The 26546-nt window shown below is 28.2% G+C and overlaps 1 protein-coding gene across 3 annotated transcripts in view; it reads left to right on the top strand.

The window, feature by feature from the left end:
- Positions 1 to 26546, top strand: part of LOC119679639 (SH3 and multiple ankyrin repeat domains protein 1) — a 358803-nt gene that overhangs the window by 193855 nt on the left and 138402 nt on the right. The window lies entirely within an intron of this gene.

Below are 26546 nucleotides of genomic sequence, written 5' to 3'. Positions count from 1 at the left end.
CAGAAATAATTAAATTAATTTTAATTAATTACTATAAAATTGAATTAAAAACGGCTCTCAATTAATAGTACTAATTTTTTTATAATACTAATTTATTCATATTAAATTTTTCAAAAAATGTCCACATATGTGCTTTTAACATCGAAAGCAATTTGCTACTGACTTGCTTAATTATCCAAACTGTACTTTTAATGAAGTGTTTTTTAAGTAATTTTAAACAGATTTCTCGTTAAATTAACATATCAAATGACCCCTGCATACGGCAGGCATATGACGGTCAGCATTCGTATAACATAAAGTATCTGTGCTCGTTTTTGTAAGTAATTCAATATTTTATTATTTAATATCCTTTGGGGCTTTTTGTCACAGTTTTACATTTATGTGTATAATAGCGTAACATTATTATTGCTGTGACAGATTGTACATTTTTAATGCTATTTCGTATTTGTCTTATTTTGGTGCTGCTTATGTGACTCCAACATGAGCTCTAGAGACTTTCAGCAAAGCAACAAAGAAACGCATGCGCATTGCGCACCTTAAAGTCAAATGCACTGCCATATTGTCTGCCATGTTGCCGTATAAAATATATTATTAAATAAAAGTATTCAAACAAAAAGTATTAAATTACCTCACGTTATGAGCAGCTTAAATAGCTGAAAATGCAACTTAAGCTGGCATTTTGCCGCTTTGTTGCAGCAGCAAAGTTGCATGCGTTTCCAACGTGTACCTTTTTTTAGCAGATTAGTTTACTGCATAGACTTCACTTCACTCTGCATCGCTAATAACATCGCTGAGATACTGCCTTTTGCAACTTTTTTCTTCGATTACAGTAATGAAGTAATCTGACTTTTTATATTGAATAGCATATTTTTTCATTATTTTGAAGTGTGCCGCTTGTTTAGGAAAATAAAGATAAATGCAGAAAATATTTTCAAATATAATTCATTTTTTAACATTAATAAACAGCTTAATCTTCACTTTTTCATATTTTTCTGCATTGGCTATTACTGCATTACTTATTACCTGCTATGGAGTCTAAAATGATATAAAGTAATTATCTGAAATTGTCCATAAAGTAAGGAGTACACTTGAATATTTTTTTTAATTATTAGTATATTATGTTTAAAGCCTTATAAGCAGAAAAAAATATATTTATTTTACGTATGTTAGTTCTATTTAAGCACAATAGACCTCTCCTTAATCACAATACACATAAAGATTCACTTCTCCCTTGCAATCAATCAATTTTTTCTGATAACTATTTGCAGCAAATACTTTAATTTATTGATTTATGATAGCTAGACTAAGTCTTTATAAGCTTTTGTAGCACAAGTATTGACTCAACACCTACAATTTTTATACATAATTGTGCACCCAAAAAACCGAAGGTATGGGTATATATGAAACTCACTAACAACATGTTTGAGTTAAAAAAAAAAAACAAAAAGATATGTTATATATACAACCGATTCTGTTGGATGTTAATAAAAGAGATGAGTAAAAAAACCGGAGCTTATACATTTAAATTATATAGACAGATATAGTACATAGTTAGATATAAAGAAATATACATAGATAGATATATGGATAGATATATAGATAGATATATAGACAGATATATAGATAGATATATAGATAGATATATAAATAGATACATAAAACATATATAGTGTAAAGCATTACGTAACAAGGCAAATTAGAAAAACTGTTTCTGACTTTGACCTAAAATAAAGGTATATCATCTTTTTTTTTCGGAGTAAAAAAGGTATTGAAAAATAGACACGAAACCTTGGTGGAAATCTCTACTAAATAATAATCATATATAGCTATAACATATCAGAAAGTAATCTTGTTGATAGTAATCCAATATAATCATTCTTTATATAGTGTCTGCTGGGTAAGAAGGATAAGGATTACGGTTTATACTCAATAATACCGTTTCCTGAGTACTGCCAACCTATAAAATACTGTCCAGTGACCCCAGTTCAAAATGAAATTTTGTCTCTTCACGTAGTAGAAAGTTGTCATGATAACATATCAGAAAATAATCTTGATAGGAACCAAATATAGTCACTCTCTATATAGTGTGGCTGGATAGGAACAGAGAGAGTTTTTAATGGTTTGTTCTTTCTCTTCATTAGCATGATTTTTACAGTAATCAAAATGTAATACAATTTCTAAAGTAGTGTTAACATAGATGGTATTTAAAGATAACACCTATTTAAAATCAAATTTTGGCTTTTGGCAAGGGAACAAGTCTTCGTGATTTTTTTGGGTGCCATGTTTTTATGTAATATTTATTCAGGAGACCAATCCTTGATTCAAGCGAAAAAAAACATTTTTACCTAAAAAGGTTGTTTTAAAATTATTAATGATACTTGATTCCAAAAAACAGAAAAAAACTATTCTTAAAACAGCTTTTAGTTATATCATATTTAGTATTTGGAATTTAAAATTAGTAATGATGCCAACTTATATAATCTTAATTACTTCATTTACTGAAATTTGTTAAATATCGTGTAAAGAGATTTTTAATGTGTTCTTTATATAGTAACACTAAAATAACTAATTCAAATAGTTTGCCGAAACTTGCATTTTATTTTTTAGATTTCCAGTCAACATTCTGTCAAGTAGCAGTAATATATTAAACTAAGTGAAGGAATGTCAATATATTATTACAATTCTTTTAATATAGTACTTAAGTTTTTTTACACAATTCATCGTTATCCTTGACATTATCTCCGGTAGTTGTGAAAATAATCCATTAAATTTATTTATTGGTCTATTTAGCAATAAGACATTATTCAATATAAACATGTTTTAAGTGTTGTTCTCAGATTATAAAAATTTTTATAAAGATCATCCAAATAAGTCAACAACTACATTCTTATATCTCAAATTACCGTTGATTATAGTGACGAAATATATGCGGAACCAATCCGCAGAGCCAATGTTAAATATTAGCTATAGTAATTAGAATCTTCATTTGAAAATCATTTCTTATTATCATTTGATGTTTGTGTAGTTAGTCATAGAGCAATATAATAGTCATAGACATATTCATCTAGTCATAGTTAGTCATCTACTTGGTGAGTCTACATCAGAAATGGTGTTAAATAACAGCTCTTCAAAATATCAGCAACATTTTACTGTTATAACTTTAACATATTATTTTATCTTTCTTTCAAAATGCTTCAAAAATCGTAAGAAATAGATTCTTAAATCTGAAGTATATTTACCTTTGAAATATTTAAACATAGTGTTTTGAATAGTCGGCGTTAAAGTCGTTAAAACTAATTAATATAAATATAAAAATATGTTTTTTGTGACTCTCCTGAAACTTTTATTCTTTGCGTTGCTGTACTCTGATTTTCAATCAAAACTATGTTCTAGAAAAAAGTCAGGGCTTTGAACCGGTACTGAGTGGTAAACCGAGAAAGACTCGTATTTTTTTCTGGAACAAAAACCGGAACTAAAGCGAACACAATTTTTCAGTTTATTTCGGTTCAATACCAAACTGTTCGGTATTATTTATTTATGCACATTATTCTTAAGTTGTTAAGACCTCAATGAATAAGAGTTAAAATTTTAGAACTCGTTTCCCTATATCGATAGAAGTTGATTCTTGTACTGAATAATTATAAATTCGTTAAATATTCTTTCCTAAAATAATGACTAAAATGATATTCATTACACAAAAGAAAGTAAATTGTAATCCAAATACATAAAATATATTTACTCAGAACTGAACCGAAGAAACCTGTTGCTTTTGCCGTTCTGATATGTCGGCTGGGACCAAACCGATATATCTCAAAAACCGGATCAAAAAAGATTATTTTTCGAAAGTTTGAGAAAGCCTATTGAAAACGCAAATTTGATGTTTTTAAAACAATGAAACTATATCGAAAAAAAAATGGTTTCCTGTGTAGAGTATAATATCTAGGGCAGTAGAAGATCAGGGTGTAGATGTTTAACGTAGAAGACATAAATTGAGATAGAGCTACAACTTTATAGAAAAATCTTAAAATCTTAAAATCTTAAATGATTTTGAACAATTGCCTTTGCATAGAGTTTAGTGTAAACTATTTGTCACGACCCTTTATGACATGTAGAAATTGAATGGTTTTTCTAATGCATATCTTCTTCTTTTGTAATCCTTTTCTCCGAGTGGAGCATAGGACAGCCACCATCCTTTTGTATCAAACTCTATTTTATGCTTCTCGGCCAATATTTGATCGCTGAGTTTGAAACCTTTTGACAGTGTCTGTTTCATACATTCACTGTGCCAGTTGCCGTAGCAGGAGGACTTCTTACAGTTTTTTTTTTTTGCAATAGGTGGAAACATCGAAAGCGACCGTGTGAGACTTGAACCCACTACACCACAGTACTGAAAGGTGTTAAAAGAGTTAGTACCTAGCGGGCTAGATTCATCTAAGCCAGGAAGCAAGGGCATACATTAAGAAAACTGGGTAATAGAGAAGGGGGTGTGGTTAGAGCAGATGCATGCAGGTGCGGTAAGCGATAAACTTTGTAACAGGGGTCACGAAAGCCGCGGTTATATAGGGGAATAGAGTGGAGGTTATTTTCCCACTCATCGAAGTGGGACCGCCTTTTACTAAAGATTTCCGTGGAATGGATAAGTGATTACTTATTGGAGTAATTATACTTGTTGTCCATACTCAAACATCTTATGTTATGCTTATATCTTTAAATATTTTCTGTTATAAGCTTTCATTATCCAATTTTTTTTATTTGCATCTCATTTATGTTTAATTGGATAAAAGTTTTATATAAGTGGTAAATTTGTTATTGCCTTTTATATAATTTGGCAAGCCCTCCTTTCGGTATACAAATACTTAAGTTCAAAAACTCAGAGTAACCAAGTAATCATATAATGGATTCGTACTTTTTATTAGCTTCTTGATAATTTATAGTACGTATAAAATTTAAAAAAATTTTTCAATTTAACAACGCCTGCAGTAAATTTTTCAAATTGCTTTTTTTTCTTTCCTTTTATTTAGATATATATATATTTTTTTTTTTTGCAATACTTTCCGAATTATGTTATTTTTATTTACTTGAGCAATTGATTACAGTTTTGCTTGCAGTACATGTAATACAAAACAGTACGTAAATTTACAAGTTGGCTGGCTGTCTTCTACGCCTTCTCAAAGATACCAGTTCGCCTACATTTGACGCGATTTTAATTTTATTATTTTATTAGGAGTACGAATTTGTATTTCTTCTACTCTCCCCTCCTCCATTAAAAGCAGTTACCGTCGCGTCGGTGAGTAAATAAATTTTAATAAAACATTAAATTATTAATTTTTGTACTGCGCGCCTATAGCTGTAAATATCTTTACTTATATATATTATATTGTATTATATAATTTTGTTTTATTTATTTATTCATATTTTTTTTTTTTTTTTCAATAATAAAAATTAAATAACAGTTTTGTACTATACTTGAAATACTTATAAGCATTTCATTATCCATTAGATAATGAACATATGTGAACGACGTGAAAAATAGACAAAGATGTCTTGGCCAAATATGAAAACATTTGTTTTCTCTACAGTTTAATACTCTATAATCAATATAATAGCAGCGTTGTTTTTGGTTTTGTTGTTGTTGTTACTGTCATCGTATAAAATTAGTGTGGGTGTTGGCTACGTTTTGGTATATAAAAAAAAATATTTTCCTGAAGATGTTGAGTTTGTCTTAAGGCTTTTTTGGTAGCTTAATATTAATGTGTGCCTAATGAACGAATAAAAAATATATTTATCAAATCATAAAATCTACTATTATTTAAAAATTTTATAATTTAGTGTTATGAGTAAATAAGTCATTATTTTAAATTACATTTTAAGCTCACTTTTTTTTTAATAACATTATTTCTTAGCTTATAGATTTATCTAATACTTTGAGATAAAAGGTGTCAATATTAAATATGAATTAATCTTTCAAAATTTTTAAGCATTGCAATGCTCAAACAGCTGAAGTATACTCGAATCTGGAGATTTGAATCAAAGACCTTAAATGTTTGAAAATATTCTAGTTGTTCGAAGATATACTGTAACTTGAAGATATTATATTGATCATACAACATATAATACTAATAGAAATACATATGTATATGTTCGATGAGCATTTAGAGGTCGAACATATAATGTATAATATAAATATATAATAATATATAATATATATATAATAATATATATAATGTATATATAATGTACCTTCTGCTCAAAAAGTATCCGAATTTTGTTGTTTGTTAACTACTCATTAAGTAATAGACCCTTTCTTTTTTTTTGTTCTGTTGGTACACCCTTTCTTGACGTATGGTATAAATTTGAGCGATATCTGTCAATTAGTTTGTTTACAGCAGCTGTTAATGTGAGACCACCTCAAGTGCATTTAGCGATTTTTACTATGGAAAATTCTTGTTGTACGCGATTTTTTGACCAAACACGGCACCACTGTATCGCTCTGGCACCATATTCGCCAGATCTGGATCCGTGCGACTTTTTCCTGTTCCAGAAACTCAAATTGCCCCTTCGTTTTAAGCATTTTGAGTCGATTGAATCGGTTAAAGAGAATTCGCTAAAGGAAATAAAAGCCTACAAAAAGTGTATGGAAGATTGGGTTAAGCGTTGGCATATGTGTATCGCTTCAGAAGGAGCATATTTTGAAGGAGTTAAAATAAATTTAGAATAAAATTTAAATTTGTGTGTTTTATTTACAAAATCCGAGTTCTTTTTGAGCTTAAGGTATATATTATAATATATAATTTATATGTAATATATAATAATATATAGAATATAATATACATTCTAAATAACTATATCGGTACTCACCTACTTAAGTATTTGAAAGACTAAAAATTTAGTTAAATCCTATTCCTTTTTTTTAACACCGTTTAAAAGTGTTAATATTTGAAATAAAATCTCTTCCCTGAACAATTTACATTTCTGTGTAAATTTTTTAACAAATTAAATTGATGTTTAAACACGTTTTAACACAATGACATTGTGTTCGACATCGAAACTCGTTTAATACACTTAACTTGTTTCCAAATGAGGGATGCATTTGAAAGTACATAGTTTTTGTTTTATGTTATAGTTGGTCAGTACACAGATCTTTTTAAAAAATTGTAAATGGAAATTGAAAGGTCATTTTAAAATTTATATTTTAATTTTAACAAGGATTCTTTTTTAAATTCAGCTGATTTTGAAACTTTTTCGAAGTCGGTAAAAGACTAATTTTCGTTGAAATAATTAATAATAAATTTTTTTTATTTAAAATATTACTTTTAAAATTTATCATGTTTGATAAATTTTTATTAGATTGAAGGTTTGAAAAATTTATCGATTGTTTGAAAAATTAAATTTGCATAACATGATATCTAACATTTTAATAATATGTTTTCAAGTTGTCGTTATTAAATTTTAGCAATTTGAATTATTTAAATTATTGTTTTATTATACACTGTTATTTATTTGATTTTTATTTAAAAGTGTTGTTTAAAATTGTTATGTATGTAATTAAAAATATCTTGCTGTTTTATTATAAAAAGTAATTGATCTATTTTATTTATTGCAGGTATGTAGCCAAATTTGGAGCTTTCGAACATAACACAGTTAAAAAATTTTTAGTAAGTCAGATTTTATATATCAATTCGATATAATATTAAGTTCTTAAATTAACTTAAATGTGTTGTTATTATTCTTATTTTACAATATTTCGAAAGAGTTTTTTGTAAATAACAAAATTATTATAGCTTAAACTAAATTAACTGTAATTGCAGTATTATTTACGAGATTTAAACACTGATGTTGTTGATGGGTCTGAATATTGCCGGAACAAATCAGTTTACAATGGAATTTGTACAAAATGGAATGTACTCGATTTTATTATTACGTACAAAATCACTTATGAAAAAAATAATTAATTAATGCATATACCTATTCAATAATGACTTCGGTAATGCATTTTGCTATATCTTAATTTTCTTGGATTTAGCACACTTAATTTTACTTAAGTGCATTAAAAACTTAAGTACTTAATTTTGCATTTACATTTAACTCTTAAACTTCATTTATAATTAAGATTTTTTATTATGCAAATATTAATCATAATAAATTATTCGAAATAGAGTTTAAAAAAGTTTGAACTTCAATCCATGTCTAGCATGGCACTTATCTGCTCAAACAATACCGAACTAAATTATCGGTACCTCACTCGGTACTTCGAAAAATTTTACATATAATTTATTTCTATGATATTATTGTGGCAAGCAGGTAATATATGCTGAGTTACTGAGTTATCAGATCTGCTAATATTTTTTATTATACTGTGGAACATAAAACAAAATATTTATTTTTATTATATATTTCTACTCTGAAAACCGGAACAAGCGCAAAAAAGCTATTTTTACATATTATTATAATTTTACAAAAAAAAATGTTTTAAAGTTAGCGTATAGCAAGTTGTTCGAAAATGTTCGAACATCAGATAGCATTTTATTATTTCCTGTTGTTCGAACTTGTGTAACACGAAACAAAAAATAACGAAACAGACTAGATTAGCTGTGTGAATAGTTTAAAAATTTCTGAGTATTTCAAAACTTCAATTTCAATAATCGAATTCGAATATATTCAATATATTCGAATGTTGAAATGCACGAACAGTTTGAAGCACTTGTATTCAGATTTATATGCATGATTTATTATTTTATAATAAATAACGAGTACCTCTGAATTTACATGAGTAGACTAAAGATGCGATGCCCACTACCTTCCATGTCCAAAGTCTAAAGCTACAAGGAACTAGGCACAAGACCCTTGATTGTATTTGGGCTTCAAATGGTCAATGGACCAACTCTAGTTATGAAACTTTCTTACCTTCCAGGGAATCTAACTGCCGATGATCAAACATCAACATAGATTAGTTCATCCCAGTCCGTTTACAGTGTGCCATTCAAACCTTTGGAACCTATAAATCCCACTTATATTTAACAGATAATCAGATTCAATGCCTGGCTTTTTAACATATACTATAGTGTTAAACTGTAGTATTCGAGTAGTATTCATTCCCAAAGCAGGGAGAACAGTACACTGCAGTCCCAAAAACTTTAGACCAATTACTCTGTCTCTGTACTGGAAAACTTTCTTGACTTTCACATTAAGAACACCATAAATTCAGCACTTTTCTCTACATCGCAGCATGCATACGCTAAAAGCAAATCTGTCGATACAGTACTTCATGCAATTATTAGGCATATGTATCGAGCGAGTTTACAGGAATTTTCAACATTCGAAATTCATCTAGTGTGGTCTCAAAAATTAATCAACCAAGATTAACCTTCAATAGTCAATTCAGTATGTCTAGCGATAATATCTAGTAAGAGTCTTGTCATATCGAGTTCCTAGCATTACTAGCGATAATTACCATATATCAAAAATATTTTGAAATAAAATATCTACAGAATATAGTCGATATATTGTTTTTGATAGAATATATTTTTATATTGCAGTAATTAACTAATTATCACTTTCAAAAATATAGAAATAAAATATGTGCATTAAAATAATAAATTAGAAATAAAAATATATTATAAATGAGAGCTCACATCTTTACTATATTTTTATAACTATATACAAATCTGTATTGATCTCAATAAAATAAACTGCCATTTTTTTCTACAATGGACAACGGCTAATATATCTACCATAGTTGAAAATTTCTACCGTAGTTGCTACTGTTCTTGTAAATAAGCTTAGTATATTTAAGTTTCCTATTTTAATTTTTGAAATGAATTTTAATATTTAATATTCAAAAACGCTTTGCTGTTGTTGTTGCAACCACTTCACCTCACCCCACCATAAACCTTTTCTTCGTACTGGCTGTAAATCGTCATTAAATTTGAATTTTAAACAAGCTGAAAAGCATTTGCATGTCATTTCTAAGTAAACATGAACACATGAGACATTTTTAGCTTTAAGCAGATAAATACATATTTTTAATTTTTTTTCTTTTTTGCAATATTACAACAGACTAAGCCTTAGCCACAACTACAGACTCATTTATACACCGTACCCACTTCACTTTATTTCAGCTCACAATAATGCAAACTTAAAAAATTTTCGTACAAAAAGTAACTGACAACTCACCTTTGGTATCGTGAAAGATATTAAAAACCTCTGAGCTCAGCTGAATGAAGCTGAAAAACAAATATTAATAAAAAGATTTTTTGCAGCTATTCAAGCGTTACTACGTACAGATACGCTCAGATACGTTCAGATACGTTCAGATACGTAACGTAACGTAGCGACGTGACAAAAGTTTTGCGAAGACATCAATCAAGGAATGACAACACTAAAAAACCGACCGCAAAAAATCTACACACAATACCTACCGAGGCACTACAAAAAATAATAATAATCATAGCAAACGTACTTACTTATATGAATTGATGTGATGTTGACGCAATAACAAAAAAGTTGTTAGACATTAGTATAAATAATTTTCCACTTTAGCAGACGGCAGCCGAGCTAGCTGTTCAAAAATATTGCACATAACATAACATAACATTCCACCGATAGATATAGAGACACATATACTCCTACTACCTTATATGTGCGCATAATCAGAGATACGCAGAGATAAAATGTATGCGATTGCTGTTGATACTTGATATTACTTCTTCTTCTTCTTCTTCTGCATTTTCGGACTCGTCAATTTTGGCACACTAAGATACACTAAATTTAGTTGGAAGAAGAAGAAGAAATTACTTAAAATGTTAATTTGATGCCAAGGTTAGACAAATGAAAATAAATAACTAATCGCAAATGAATGTGATTTGGGTAAGTTTGCATGAGACTGGCAAATAATTTATCGGAATTGAGAAATTCTTGTAGATTGAATCTGAAACTGGTTTCATCGCAGATAAAAAACCATTTTGTATATCACCACAAATGAGTTCTAAGGAAATTATTTATCATTTAGCAGGTAACAAATTTTTAAATTAATTTTTGAAATACGTATGATGACGAAGCGTTGAAGTTTAGATTGTGAATATACAGATTGAAATTTATGCGATATTGCGAACTTTAAGTAGAAAATACATTTTATAAGGATTTGATTTATGAAAAGAAATCTAAAAATTCTATATGCAATTCTACGTATTGTAGAAATACATTCTTGTATTGTATGTTTATGTGGGGGTAATAGACAATTGTAGTAGAATTGTATGTTTATCATTAACTTTGAATAGAACTACATATATAAGATGTTATACATTGTTAAGGCAATGGTAATATTAAGGTTAAGGTAATATTATTTAGGTAAAGCTACCCCAATCACAGGCATGCTGTCGGTAGTTGAAAATATTGAGTGCCTTCAAATCATTTGCCTACCGAAGATATAGATGCATTTTTCACTATCAAGTTCCGAGTGAACACTGTTTTTGTCGAAGCATTTTTATGCAATCCCTTAACATGACTAAAGTATTTAATTTTAATATGTTAAGCTATAGTTATATCGCAGTATAGCTCATATAACATACTTTCAGTCATTTGATAGTCATTGCTTAGGAGTATGGAATCATGGACTTTTAAAATAATATTTCCTTTGAAGAGTTTTAATGCACTCTTTTCAATAATGGTACTGTTCCAGTTTCTGTACCATATACGGACAGCAAGACAAGCTTAATGAAATCCTTGGAGAATGCTGTTTTCATTTATCGAGTGAGGAATTTTTTTCCTAGTTGTTTATATTGCTCAAAATATTATCTATTGGTGAAATGATTCGTAATTGAATTTCTATACTGACGCCTTGGTTCTCAGATAAGTAAAGCGCTACACAACTTTGTAATCGTAGTTGTCAATAGTACCCAAGTTGTTCACGAGTTTCGTTTGCTTATATAAAGTACATAGACATGAATTTAAAATTACACAGAAAATAGAAAAATCAAAACATGTTCGAACATCACAAGAAATTTTTAAGCCTATATATTATTACTCCAATTCGTGGATCAATACACGAAGAGGTAAATTCTTCTCTTCTTGTGTATAAGTGCTTAGGATTCTCGATGGACATGTGGTGGTGCTTGTGTATCTTCCATACATTTCGTTGGTTTTTGGTAGTTTTAATCGAACTTAAGCTTTTTCAAAAGGCAGTGACCCGTTAACAAGCATTGTTTTTTAAATTCGATCTGTTCAGTTTTAATAGATATTTGATTTTCTTTTCAGAGTGTTTTTAGATGATGAGCTTGGTGCAGTGGGATCTTCCACTGTTAACACACTTGGGCTTGATTTTGCTGATATGAACTAGTTCAGTTAGGCGTTTGAATTGGCTCCGGCCAATGTAGTTGCTTTGATGCAGCTTCCTTATTCAATATGCCATTTTATTGCAACCGAAACCACTGTTTACAGTTATACACTAGATAAGTCAGTTCAGTTGATTGAATTGAAATCTGTTCATTCCTAGTAGCAAGATTTGTACAAGATTTTGACTGTTTCTTAAACCTATAGAAAGTTTGCTGAGGTTAAGTATGAAGTTTTAAAGGCTGTCTAGCTTTGTCACAAAAGAATTATCTATTTGTATCTAAAGTTTTCTGATAGTTAATGTTTACTGCAGTTCTATCTATTTGTAACTTAAGTTTTCTGATAGTTAATGTGTACTGCAGTTATTATTGGCATAAATTTCAACTAAGAATACTGAAAAAATCAAAACACTAGATACTTTGTATCTAGACTGACAGATATTTGATTTTCTAAGTTATAGATTACTGATTCCGAACCCTAGTCAGTTTTAGAGCTCCCTGGGTGCCACATAATCTGAATCCATTACTAGTGTGTGTGAATGGTATGTCAGCAAAATAGAAAGACCACTGTTCACTTTGTAATAAGAACATTTGTAATACCTGACCTAATTACTTTAGTAAATAATGTTGTGGGTTTTTTTTTTTGTGGTACATTAGAAACTAATCGCGTTTTTGATTGGTGAATCTTGTGTAAAATATGTAACACTCCAGATATTTTGCCAGAGTAGCAAGATCGCCCTGAAATTAACAGCTGTTTTTTACGATTTGATAGATAACATGTGATTTGATTGGATATATGTTTTTATAAAAATACATACTAGTACAAAAAATTACATACTAGTTCTACTAATACACACTAGTACAAAAATGTTAGATTATTCTAAAAATATTCAATTGAGTATTCAATTATATTAATTGAATATTCAATTTTGACAGATCGAGAGGAAATCTAGATTGAATCCAGATTTAGCAATCGAAAACGCCACAACTCAACTTCAAAGCTCAAACTAAATTTTTTTTTAATTTCCGTTGTAGAATCTATCATTTATAATTAAAATCTATAAAATCAATATATCACAGCTATTAAATTTAATTTTAATATTTTTATAAAAGTTTTTTTAATGAATTTTTTTTTTCTTTTATTAATTGCGGTAAGAGAATGCGACAAAAAATGTGCTTAATTTTGCTAATCAATTACCTTCGAAATGATTCTACTTTTGTGATTATTTCTTGTGTATTATTAACCAATTTTCATTCAATTTTGTTCTAATTCTTTTTTTTTTTCTCAATATCATTTTTTTTTTCTCAATATCATCTTTTTTCTCTACTTTATGTTTTTATTTGAATTGAAACCGTTAATTTGAAATATTTACTTACATTCATTTATATGCAGGTTTTTACTGCTTTTAGAATTTAATTCTTTATGAAGTTTTTTGTGAATTCAATTATTTTGTAAACTGGTTCTGACCTTTGGGATTTGTTTGTTAAATTGGTTTATTGGTAATACTATACCCTGCCCTGTTGGCCATTGAACTTGACTTTTAAACGAAAAACAAAAAAACAAAAAAACAAAAAAATTACAGAACATTTCGAATGACCGCAATAAATAAAATAACAATTTTTGAGGTTTCAATTCGATTGGCAGTTGATTTTTATTTGCCGACTCAAGTCATAAATCTTGGTTTATACACAAATTCTAAGAGTTGATTTGATAAATAAGCCAATTTGCCAAAATTCATTTGAATTTAATTTAAATAAATATTTTTTTCACATTTTTATGATAGAAATTTCAGTTTGCTTTTCTCTATAAATTTGCTTATCTAAAAACAGTTGACTATTTTAGGCAAGCTATATAAAAAATATTTCTCTTACTTGATAGGAAAGGAAATGCCTATTTGGAGATATTTTCTGTATCTACCAAATGTGGGTATAAGGAAAAGCTATCATAAATTGACATCTCTCATAACCGTATGGTTTTTCATAATGCTTTTCTTTAAATGAACAGTTCTCTTAAACAGATTGAATTGATGTACTCGGCAATGTCCATTAGAGAGAGTTTTCACTGTACTATACTGTACTATATGGTAGTTAAAAATGAAAATAAAATGTTTAATCAAATGAATGAGTGAAAATTTATAGATGGAAGAAATATTCGAAAGATTCAAATTGTGCATATCTATGAGATACAAGATTATATTACTTTTTCTTTTTTTTATTTTCCTTTTTTTTATAGCTTTGCTTAGTTTTGTTATTTATTTTTACATTTTTATATTTTTTAAATTTTATTTAAACCAGCATAACTTAACAGAAATTATATATAACAAATCACGAAGATATGATTTTTAAATTTAAAGAAAAATTTATGTTTATGTTATTTTGTTTTATTTTTATTTCTCAAATTAAACACGTATTTTCTATTAAATCTCAACCAATTTTGATTTTGTTCAAATCTTTATTAAAGTTTTAATTTTATTATACTTTTTTTTGTGTTTTTAAATATTTTTTTCTTTATGTTTTTATTTGTTTATTTATTTTTTATTAATTTTTTTATTTATTTTCTCTAAACTTTTTTTCTATATGTTTTCATATAATTTTTTTCCATATAATATTTTTCCATATATAATTATTATTTTTCTTTCTTAAAATTTTTTTATATATTTTGTTTAATATTTACCATAACATAGTTTTGTGGTTATTAACCAATGAACTATGAATTTCTTTTTTTTTTTTTTTTGTTTTTGTACTTCACTAGCGATTTGTTTAGAAAAAAATACCATGATATAATAGATAATTACATTGTCCCTATAAAGAGCACTTCAATAGCGGAAGATACAAGTATTTTGTCTTAACATTTGGAAAATATATTATTATATTTTTAAGTTACTCAATCAAAACATCTAACACGTTTGAAACAGTCATAAAACACATTCATAAACTCATTATCAGGTCTTCATTTCAGACTCATTTAAACCGGAAAGCTATGGAAATAAAACAAGTCTATTACAAAAGGTTATATTAATTAACGCCTTACATTGTAAATTTACTGACAAATGAAGTACATAATGAGCTTAAGGTAAAATTAAAAACAATAAATCTAATTTGTTTGTTTGTACGGAAGTGAGTGGATTGTTCACAAAAATTTCACCATAAACTTCCTTCTTTAACACTTGTAATTTGTCGGAAATAAAACAAATGTTATTAAGTAATATGTTTCAAAGGGTGCAGTGCATAGGGTGAATCAATATGGTATTAATATGTTAAGGAGATATTTCATTTAGCATATTTTATAGATTTTAGTATTTTGTTAGTATTTTGAATTAAAACTTCTTTTAGATATGCAACTTATTGACGCCTTTAAATTCAGGTCCTTATAGGATTAAGAAATCACCTACAATTTAAACTGGATTATTTTGTTATAATTATTATAAGTATTTATAATAAATATTATAATACAATATAAGTATTATTAAGTATTAGAATTTTATTATAGGCTATTATATATCCTGTATAATATAAACTATTGTTTTCAATAGACAGGTATTTTGAACAGTAGTAAGTTACAACAATTAAGTTTATTATTTATTAATTAATTGAAATTTTGGCTGACCATACAGTTTCGAGTATTACCACTGACCACTGATCCTGTAGAATATAAACTATTATTTTCAATAGAGAGGTATTTTGAACAATAGTAAATTACAATAATTAAATTTTATTATTTATTCATTAATTGAATTTTTGGCTGACCAGAAAGTTTCAAATATTGCCACTGACCACTGATAATGAATATTTGGCAATACTCGAAACAGCTGTATGGGCAATGTATGGTTGTATCAAATCCTGTAAGTAGAATTCTGTTTAGGTCTGTCTCACTTAAGATATCTGCTTTATTTATAATATAACTAAATATTTCTTTTCTATAAGCTTTCGTTGCATATATAAACTTTACCATCATATTGTTGTCAAATTATTAATTGAGTCAGTCCAAAATTCACTAAAATGTTTAAATTGTATAATATTTTTGTAAACAAGCTACATAAGTTTTTGTAAATTTAATGGTTGTCATCAATCGTTTACAACTTGCCTTTTATTTGACAGCTTGCAAGCTGGCAGAAATATTTACCATATTTCATAAACCGAAATTTGTTTTCAACCACAAATATATTTACTTAAAATAAAGTTGCATCGAAAATGAAATAATTTATGGAAAATTATGCAATTCAGTTCTGACAGGCACACTCAATATGGCTAAGTTCAGCAAAATAATTTTCCAAATCAATTGCATTAATTTGGCATTAAATAAAGTAATCGATACTGCATTTAGCCAGACTCTATTCTGGTCGTGCCAATTTATTATGCAATGCAGATATGTCAAGACTTGCTTCAGATTTTATGAGCGTGAAATTTTGGTATGAAAAATAAATGACAGTATATTTTAAACTAAAAGTGCAACAAAAAATGTCATACTGAACCGAATGTCCACTAAAAAGTGCAACTTCATAATTTAAATTGTTTTCTGGTAATTAAAATTTCATTTAATTACTACTCATGAAAAATTTAATGCAATGTAATGAAATAATCATTACTGAATGCCAAAAGCTTCCATTTTTTCTAGCATTACTTGTGCAATTTAAAAAAGTTTCCTCAGAATAATGCATTTTTCAAAATGCATTTCATGAACGACACTTGGCAGTTCTTTTTAGAATTTTTTGCTGCAATTCTGCTTAAAGGAGTAAAAGGATGAAAAAAATTATTGTATTAAATAAAATGACTGAGAAAAAATGGTAGAGTATAAGAACTGCTGCAATTTATTACCGGCCGGCAACAAGCACAGCAAACACCACATGACGTATTCAATGTTAAACGAACTACAAGGGACACCATTACCATCGCATACCAGTCACAATATCCCCACTAACACTACAACTGCACTTGCCACTTCATCTTCGTCAGAATCTTTAGGGCACGGGTTTCAGTAGAATTGCAACAGCAGAGGCATCGTCTCTACTAACTCTTATTTTTATAAATCTTTTTTTTTTTTTTTTGTTTTTTTTTGTGAAAAAGTCTTGCTGCTGTTAATGACTTTGAGCTCACATCTTGGCAACGTACTAACGTACTAACAACACAACCACTACAAAAGCCAACTTTTTTCTATACCCCATAATCTCTTAAGTATTAAGAATTACCATAAATGCCGTGTATGTGTATGCGTGTATGAGACTGTGTTTGAAACAAAGCCCATAAATCTAGGAAGGTCAAAGCATCCAGACATAAAATAAAAGAAAGAACTACCAAACACACAGGCATAAAAAACCTGCTGCCTTCTCAACAACCTCGGCACAGAGTTGGCGTCTAAAAATTTTCAAAGCCAGCCAAAATGCGATATTGAATTATACAATAACTTTGCTTAAACATATTACGGTACAGTACGAACTGGGGAATGTAAAAAAAAAATTATTTAATAATACCAGCACTAAAAAGTTTATATACGGCTTTGTGGCTCATAGAATCTTAGCAGAAATAAGAAAAATAAACAAAACCTTATTATACAATATAACGCATAGCTTTGACAATATTTATATAAAATTTTGTTGAGTTAATAATTTTATACAATATATATTTAACTGCTTTTATATATACATACACATAGTACACATAATACATATATACAATATGTAAGATTATACTTAGAGCTTATATATGACGTTCTTGTCTTGAATTGTAAAGAAATGCTCGTCATGCCGGCTTTATTATCTACACAAATACGGTTTATTGAATCTGTGGTCTTTTCAATTTAAATTGAATTGAAAATGTGCTGATTGAAATGAAAATCACAATATTTTTTGAATTGTTAGTAAAATTAGAATTTTTCGCTCAGTCAGCATAATTTATTAGAATACTGCATGAATTTCTAATAAAAACTTCAATAAACTTAAGTGGGTGCCACATTTGGAAAACTTGAAATATTTATTGATCAAATATTACAATTCATGTTGCGCCTCAGTTGCCAAATGGATATACGACCTTCATATTGTTTCCACACTTCAAATCGTTATTTACATAAGAATTGCATGGAACCTTGCATGGAATGCGGATTCATAAAGTGCACAAATACTAAATGGATGTCAGTTGATTAGTACGGTGACTTTATAAAGCATCAATAGCCATTGTAAGAATCTTTAGTCCACTAACACCACATCTTAATAATGCACAATCAGAGATTCTAGTCTAATAAGTTTCGCTCTTAAAAATGATGAATAAAAAATTGCAGCTATTGGACCATAACTGCCCGAGTGTTGATAAACACATTTCAGTAATATCCTCTAAAGAATTAATAATAGGAGATTACTGTCCCATTAGAATACTTTTGAGAAATTAACATGACGGGATTCTAGCCCATTAAAAACACTTTTTAGAAATGAATAATAAAAAAATCCAGCTATCGAACTGTGACTGCATGTATGCTGAGTTCTCCACTCCAATAATTACCACTACGAATGAATACTGAAGGAACACAATCCGCTAATACCACCTCTGTAAAAGAAGTAATGAAACATTCTAATTTGCTAACCTCTTAAGACTGAATCGATGCCAATTTGAGCTGAAATCTCGATACATTTTAAATACCCAAAAAACAATAATACTTATTGTAACCTATAGTCATACACTGTGTGTAAAGAGAGTTATGCAAAAAGAAGAATTATATAATGTTACATAAATTGGATTACATGCTTTATAATTTTTGATGTTGTACTTACATGTTTATCCAACTCTGTATAGTTTTAATCTTACCAACTCGAAGCCTTAATCTTACCACTACAAAACAATGCGATAGAAACCCTGAAGTCATGTTACTGAAACTTGAGTTGAGGAGAAGCATGTCTCGCTCTCCAGCCCATTCAATCATATAAATACAACAAGTCTCATGAATTTATATGAGTGTAAAATTGAACAGCTCACAGTTGAGTCGCTTCTTAAGTCCATTTGAGATTTAGTCTGAAAACGTGCTCAAAAAGTGCTTGGTGGCTATCTCCGATGTGGTGCTTTAAGCATTCATTAAATTCATAAAAAAAAATTTTCTCTACAACCATATAATAATCAGGCTTATTATTATTAAAAGTAATCTAACATTATGCTCAATTCCGCATTCAATTTTGTATCTAAATATTATCATCTGGTTTTGTCAATATCACAGTTCGATCTATGATTCGCAAAAACATTTCAGCTTTATAGTTGAGCCCAGAGGTAATAATGTCCGATGTAATATAATGTCCAATATAGTTTTAGCGTTTACTCAATATCACAGTCCGATCTATGATTCGCATAAACATTTCAGCTTTATAGTTGAGCCCAGAGGTAATAATATCCGATGTGTTATAATGTCCGATATAGTTTTAGCGTTTACTCGACATTAATAATTTATTCTTAAGGACTCTTACTCAGTTGTCCATAATGCGTTACCTATTTCGGATATATTACTGTAGTTGTGTCTACGATTCATTGTTAAATAGACTAATAAAGAAAATGCTATTTTAATAATATATAACAGAGTTGTTCAAAGCACGGTCCACGGGCCACTTGCGGCCCGCGGTTAATGTTTGTGCGGCACGCAACATCTACAACAATTGTGCAAATTTTCTTTTGGTATACTGGTAAAACTACATTATTTAATTTTTATGGTATACCAAATAAATGAGCTTAAATTAATAAATTAATAAAACTAAATTTAACATTATAATCGTGTTTATATTTATCTTCAGAATAAATATGAACGTATGTATTTGTTAATGCGGCCCTCCAATCTGTGTAGTGATTTGTATTGGCCCGCGATCTAGACAGATCTAGACAGCCCTGATATATAAGAATAAAAATAAGTTCTTATACACGTTGTTATATGTCTCGATGTATTTAATCACTTAACAAATTATATTGCATTTTTTCTCAATATGCCTACATGATTTACTTTCATATATCTTTTTGAAGAGTGTTTCTTTTTTCTTATAAAACAATTCAAGTTCAGCTATCTTTTTACCTTAGCTATTTACTTTATTTTATTTATTCTGATGTTGGGGTGTTTTGCCTCTACTTCCTTTGTCTTATTGTTATATATCATACAGTAAATGCTGTTTCAATGTTAAACGTCAAGTACTTTAAGTGCAGACAGGATGTCTAACCCTAAGTAACAAAAGAGTGTTTATCCCTACTGTTTCAAGTTAAGAAGGATACAATTAACTTTTGCATATTGTTTGTATTTTTAACAATATAATAAAATATACATATATAGGTATATTAAATTATTAACAATATTACTTAAATTAATTACTCTTAAGACTTTAAAATACTTAGTAACAGTTGAATGATTTCTTTGAGTAAATTGATTTATTATTATTTTATTAATATTTCATTATTCCTGAAACTCTCAATTTTATTGAATTATTTTACAGTTTGTTTAGCACATAAATATTTAAATTAAAATCTTTTTGATTGCTTATTTAAAGTGAATTTAAATTAAAATCTCAACAATTTCAATTTTCAATATAATTTGCAATTCCCACACATCAAACCAACAATTTTTCAATAAAATCTAAATTAATCATAATCACATATAACTGCCTATAGATGGATGCAATGATGTCTGGGGATGCAGGCAGCCACTAGCATCAAACGAGTTTCGCCCTTTATGTCTTTGTTTTGTTCCCAAGTAACTTAAAGTACTCATACAAGTACAGGATATGCGCCTGGTAGAATTTATTTTTATAAATTAGCAAATACAAAAAAAAAACAAAAGATTGTTATAGAAGTTTATATATAATCAGAATCGGGGAGCAAAATCAAACAAAAAAAAAGAAATTGCATTAAATAGGCGTCCATATTCATACATAAAAACAATTTTATGCGCAGTCGCTTAAATTGAATACATGGTAGAAAAAAAAGTATGCCTAAATAAAGGGCGACAAGGCGTTGAAGATTTACAGACGACATAATGCAACTTCAACTTCAACAACAACAATAAGAGCAACAAAACAACAACAACAACAACAAGAGCAGCAACACCAACAACAGAAGCAACAACAGACAGGGAGTAGCAACAATAATAATAAGAAAAAACCACTGCATACCACAAAAATGTATACTAAATTGTAACAACAAAAACAACCACAACAACAATAGCAGCAGCTGCAACAACAACAAATATCAACAATATAAAAAATGCTGCTGCAATTGTTTTGCATTGTTGATGCTGTTTGCTAGCTAGAAGGAGGGCGTACTTGCGAGCTGTAAGGGAGCACAAAGTTCCCTTTTACAAGGTTCATTAACACTAAAAGTGCATACAACATCAACTCGGTGACGTTAAAAAGTTACAAGATTAATAACAAAAAAAGTAAATCCCGAATATGGTCCGGCACTACCGACTTTATGACATATTTATAATACGAATAAAATGTGAATTTGTTAGAAGACTCAAAAAATTTAATATGATTAGTTGGGTTATAAGTTTTAGTTGTGGTTTTCTCTTCGAACCATAATACTGAGAATAGTTTCCAACCATATTCCAAACGCAATGAGACAAGTAAAATAAAAAAAGAGTTCTAGAGCATCAGAACTTTATAGGTTCAAAAATATTGCTTAGGAGAGAAATTTGAATAGTAAAATTCCAGTTTTTAATAACAAAAAGTAAATATTTTAGTAATAATATGAAATTGTTTTTTTTTATCTATATTATATATATTCTACTATATTTAATTAATACCTAACATATATGCGGCAATCATTCTTTACTTGTCTTACTTGACACTTACTCAGACCTTAAAAAAACGTAGTCATATAATGTTATGATTATACGGGAAGTCTTCTGACACGCTAAGTATAGAAAGTTAAATCAATAAGTCATTCTTTTTAGGAACAGGCCTTGAACTGAATTCTTTTGAGTGCCTGATATGTAGCATATATTGATAAAACATTAATAAAATGGTGACCAAAAACTTTGGGTCAGTTGGATGATTTACACTGACTCTGAGGTTTGAATTTGGTAGAGCACAAGTTCAAGCTTTGGTACTTTAATTATCTTTACGAATAATTAAATACAAAAAATATTTATAAAAACACCACTAATGATGAGTATTTGGCAATACTCGAAATAGCTGTATGGTCAGCCAAAAATTCAATTAATTAATATAAAATATTATAATATAATAAAATAAAATATTATAAATATATATATATTTCTTAAAACTTTTATTAAGGTACTTTGCGTCTAACATAATTCTATTCATTTTATAATTCTATTAATAGCAACAACATTGTACGTAGCAATGAAATTGTATATATAGCTTATTAATTTAAAATTGTGATAGCTTCTGACATGTAAGTGCTCTTTAGTAGTATTAAATTTACAATTTTCATATGAACTTCATTCCTTTAATAGATCAACTTTAAAATGCTATAAAACATATGTTTATATTAAAATAAATATAATAAAATAATTGGTCAATATTTTTACAACTTATTTTGACAATTTTGAATATAAAAACCCATGAAATATAGCTCTTAATGTACTTATATGAGGTATGTAGCGTGTTTTAAAATTTAGATGTGCATAAATTGCAGTGTTATAAAAAAAAGATATGTTTTTCTCAAAAATATCTTTGCAGTCATTAATGTAGCTTTTTTTTATTTATACTTATACACTTCCATATCAATATACATTAAAGTGTTGTAACAGCATCCTTTGGTGTGATGTTTGACGTCGTAAATCATGGAATTGTAAGCGCCCTCGGGATTTTTTTCTACTACCGCTTCGAGTCTATATGAATATATTTTTTTCTAACCTGAGTGCAACTTTGTGTTTTCTGGTTTGTGTTCTGTATTAATATTGTATGCATAAAAGAATATTTCAATTTAATTTAAATAATGCTAAATAAATAAAAAAATTTATACATATTAAAGAAAAAATTGTTGCAAATTAATTAAAAAAAGTTGCTTTAAATAAGCATATTAAGTTAAGCATATTGTTGTACAGACTTTTTTTTGTAGTATCATTAATTACTTTTCTCTTTTTTTTTTACAGGTAATTTATCAACTTCCGAAGTAACAAAAAAAACATTTACAAAAAGTAGTATAAACGCTACTTTTTCATAAAAGTAATTAAGAAAAAGAATGTGTGTTTTGCTGCTCCTTTTTAAAAAATTTTAGTAAGTTTCGCAAAAAAAAAAATATATTCATTATTCATTATAATCCGTAAGATTTTTAAAATATTTTTTATCGATGTTTTCTGCAGTTTAATATCTTGTTTCTTGAAATTTTAGAGCAAAGTAACCTAAAATTTAAATATTTTGATTATTCAAGTTACTTAAATTAATTTCTATTAATATTTTATAAATGTTTCTCATGTTCACCTTATTTTAAACCTTTTTTGTCTTTTGCTTTAACAGGAAGGACCTTAAAGGGCCCTAATTCCTTATTCCGAGTATTTTTTATGAAAATGCTGATTCCTAGTATAAGTGGGCTACATGAAACATATTAATAAAATTATTATATTAATACTAAGTTTTATGTGAAAGTACTTTGAAAAGCTTATAAAATTACTATATACAAGTATTACTAAGGATAATACTTATATATTCCATTTTGATGATAATCAATTCTTGCTAGCTTCTTGAAGAGTAAATGGTTTTAGTAAACCATCTTAATTGTGTATAATTTTTTGCAAAATATTTAACCTCGTTTCAAGAGCGTCCACTTAAATTAAAAGTTACAAAGTCGAGACCTATAGTAAGATTTTCCGTAGAACTCGAAATTCATATTATTTTTCTTGTCCGTTTTTTTTGTTTTTGGAAAAAACCGTTATTTTGATTTATCTCAACACATGCCTTCACTCCCCATAACTTTTTTTGTTGAAGTAGATGGTTTCAAACAGTGAGTTTTTCGTACAAATACGCTAACATAATGGGCTAATAGGCCTAAGTGGATCCACCAAGGATCGCCGCTATAACCTAACCTACTCTATATAGTATTGCTATAGTTAAAAATGTACAGATGAAAAAACTTTTTAGGTTTTTTTCATCTTTTTTGATTTGCAATATTTATATATGTAGTACCAGAACTTATTTATGTCTCAAGAGAGACGATACCCAGTTACTTAGTATGTGGCTTGAAAACAAAAGCACATAATGATGTGATTGCGTGGATTTTTGACACGCTAAGTTTAGAGAGTTTAATAAATAATTTCTCATTTTCGTGAACTGGCCTTAAACTTGCCTCTTTTACAATCCAGAATATATAATAATATTTAAACTAGCAGTTGCTTAGAAATAATGTACATATATATCTTTATTTTTTCTAAGACGAGTAATTGTCTTAGATAACTAAATAACTTTTAGTTTTAATTTTACACTCTGTACATATTATACATTATATGTATTTGTAAACATTTTTTTTGAATACGGAAAGTATTGTTGGTGATATAAACGCACAATAGCTTATTATTCTATATGTTTATACCGTATTCTATGTTTATAGGATCCCTATACATAGTCATAAAGCTTATAGTTTCTTCTATATCCTATATATTCTATAGCTTCTACAGCTTTTGATGTGTAAGTGCACTTTAATAGCACTAAATTTAAAACTTTTATATGAACCACTTTTTATACAACGTTTTCTAAGTATGAAATTAAATTGAATTAATTTATTTTCAATTATTATATTCTTTTTTACTTAGTCTCTTGAAAACGTTATAAGAATAATGAAAATTACCTACAATTAAATTAAATTTCTACTGACAAGAATGTAGTAATTAGTTACCTAGTACTAGAACTGCTGGGCAAATTATATTTAATAGAATTCTGTATAGTAAAAGAAAAGTAAAAGTCATAGGGGCAACATCACATGTGCGGGTATCCAAGTAAGAACTCAAATACATATATTTATCTCATCACTGCATTTTAATGTACTGACGATGTACATTTCTGAGTGACACGTGTCCAAACTGAGTAGAATGGGGCAAAATTGGTACGCAGCCACTTTAGTGTTAGTATAGTAAATTGCTTTTATATGTTAACTTTTGTTGTGGATTAACTTAATGTAATTATTTAAAATTCATTTTACTCATACTTATAACGACATTAGCTTCTATAGGAGGTTTACTGTTGTGCATAATTACTATTTAATATTTAGGGCAAATTTAATGTACATACGTAGGTAGGTAGATCAAATTTGCATAAATGAACATAATCAAGTGTGGCAAAATAACTACTTCTTACGGCTGCTACTTCTGTTGCTACTTCTACTCTGAATTTATTCCATTGTTTAGACATTTATAAACATTTTAGGAAATAGCATAAATTATTGAGAATTTAAATTATACGCAGTCTCTAAACTAATTTATGTGAGAATATGTGCGATTCTAATTGATTTAGATGCTGAACTCTATTGTTAGTATAAATTTAGTATTCAGTTTTGCTATTTTTGACTATTTGTTATTATTTCTTCTTTATTTGTTGTATAAATTTTTATATTAGTATTTGGTGTTGTGTTACATCTGGTCAATTTTGCTTTGTATATGTTCAGCAATTTATAAAAGCAAATCTGTTTAGTATATTTTTATTTATAACTGACAGGTTTTATACAACTTTATTATATACAATACAATAACTGGTGTTCATAATTTCGAATTCTTTTAACCATCAATCTATTTGTGCTTAACTAATGCCGTATACTTAATTAAACGTTTGACAGAGTCTTAATATAAATACTTCGGATATATAGAAATAATTCATTTCTTCACGTCGCTTTATGACAAGAAAACTTGTTACAAAAGTGCAAAGGAAGTCTTCACGGAGAACAAATTAAATTACTGAATTAATCTCTAATTAATTATCAGTTTAATGCCTTACAATAGCTACAATCAGCAACTTTATACGCTTATAATTAATTACTACAGATAATTCATAAACTGTGTAAGTCAAAGTCAAAAGTTCTTTACAGAAATACATGAGCAATTATTAATCGTTCAAGCTGTACTTCATTCGCTTCTACATACTACGTAAAATAAAATTAAATAAAATCAAGCAAATCTATATAAAAATACAGATGAGCATAGGTAGCTGGTATGTATCTTATTCGAATGAATTCACATCATGAATAGTGTGGAATATTAACAACAGACATTGTATCTCAAGCAGTTAATTGCAAATAAATTAAATTTTGGTTTTTGTTCTT

Source organism: Teleopsis dalmanni, chromosome 2, assembly GCF_002237135.1.
Source record: "Teleopsis dalmanni isolate 2A chromosome 2, ASM223713v2, whole genome shotgun sequence".
NCBI classification, from domain to species: Eukaryota; Metazoa; Arthropoda; class Insecta; order Diptera; family Diopsidae; genus Teleopsis; species Teleopsis dalmanni.
Note: the sequence above shows the minus strand (reverse complement) of the source record. Positions and strands in the feature narration are given on the sequence as shown.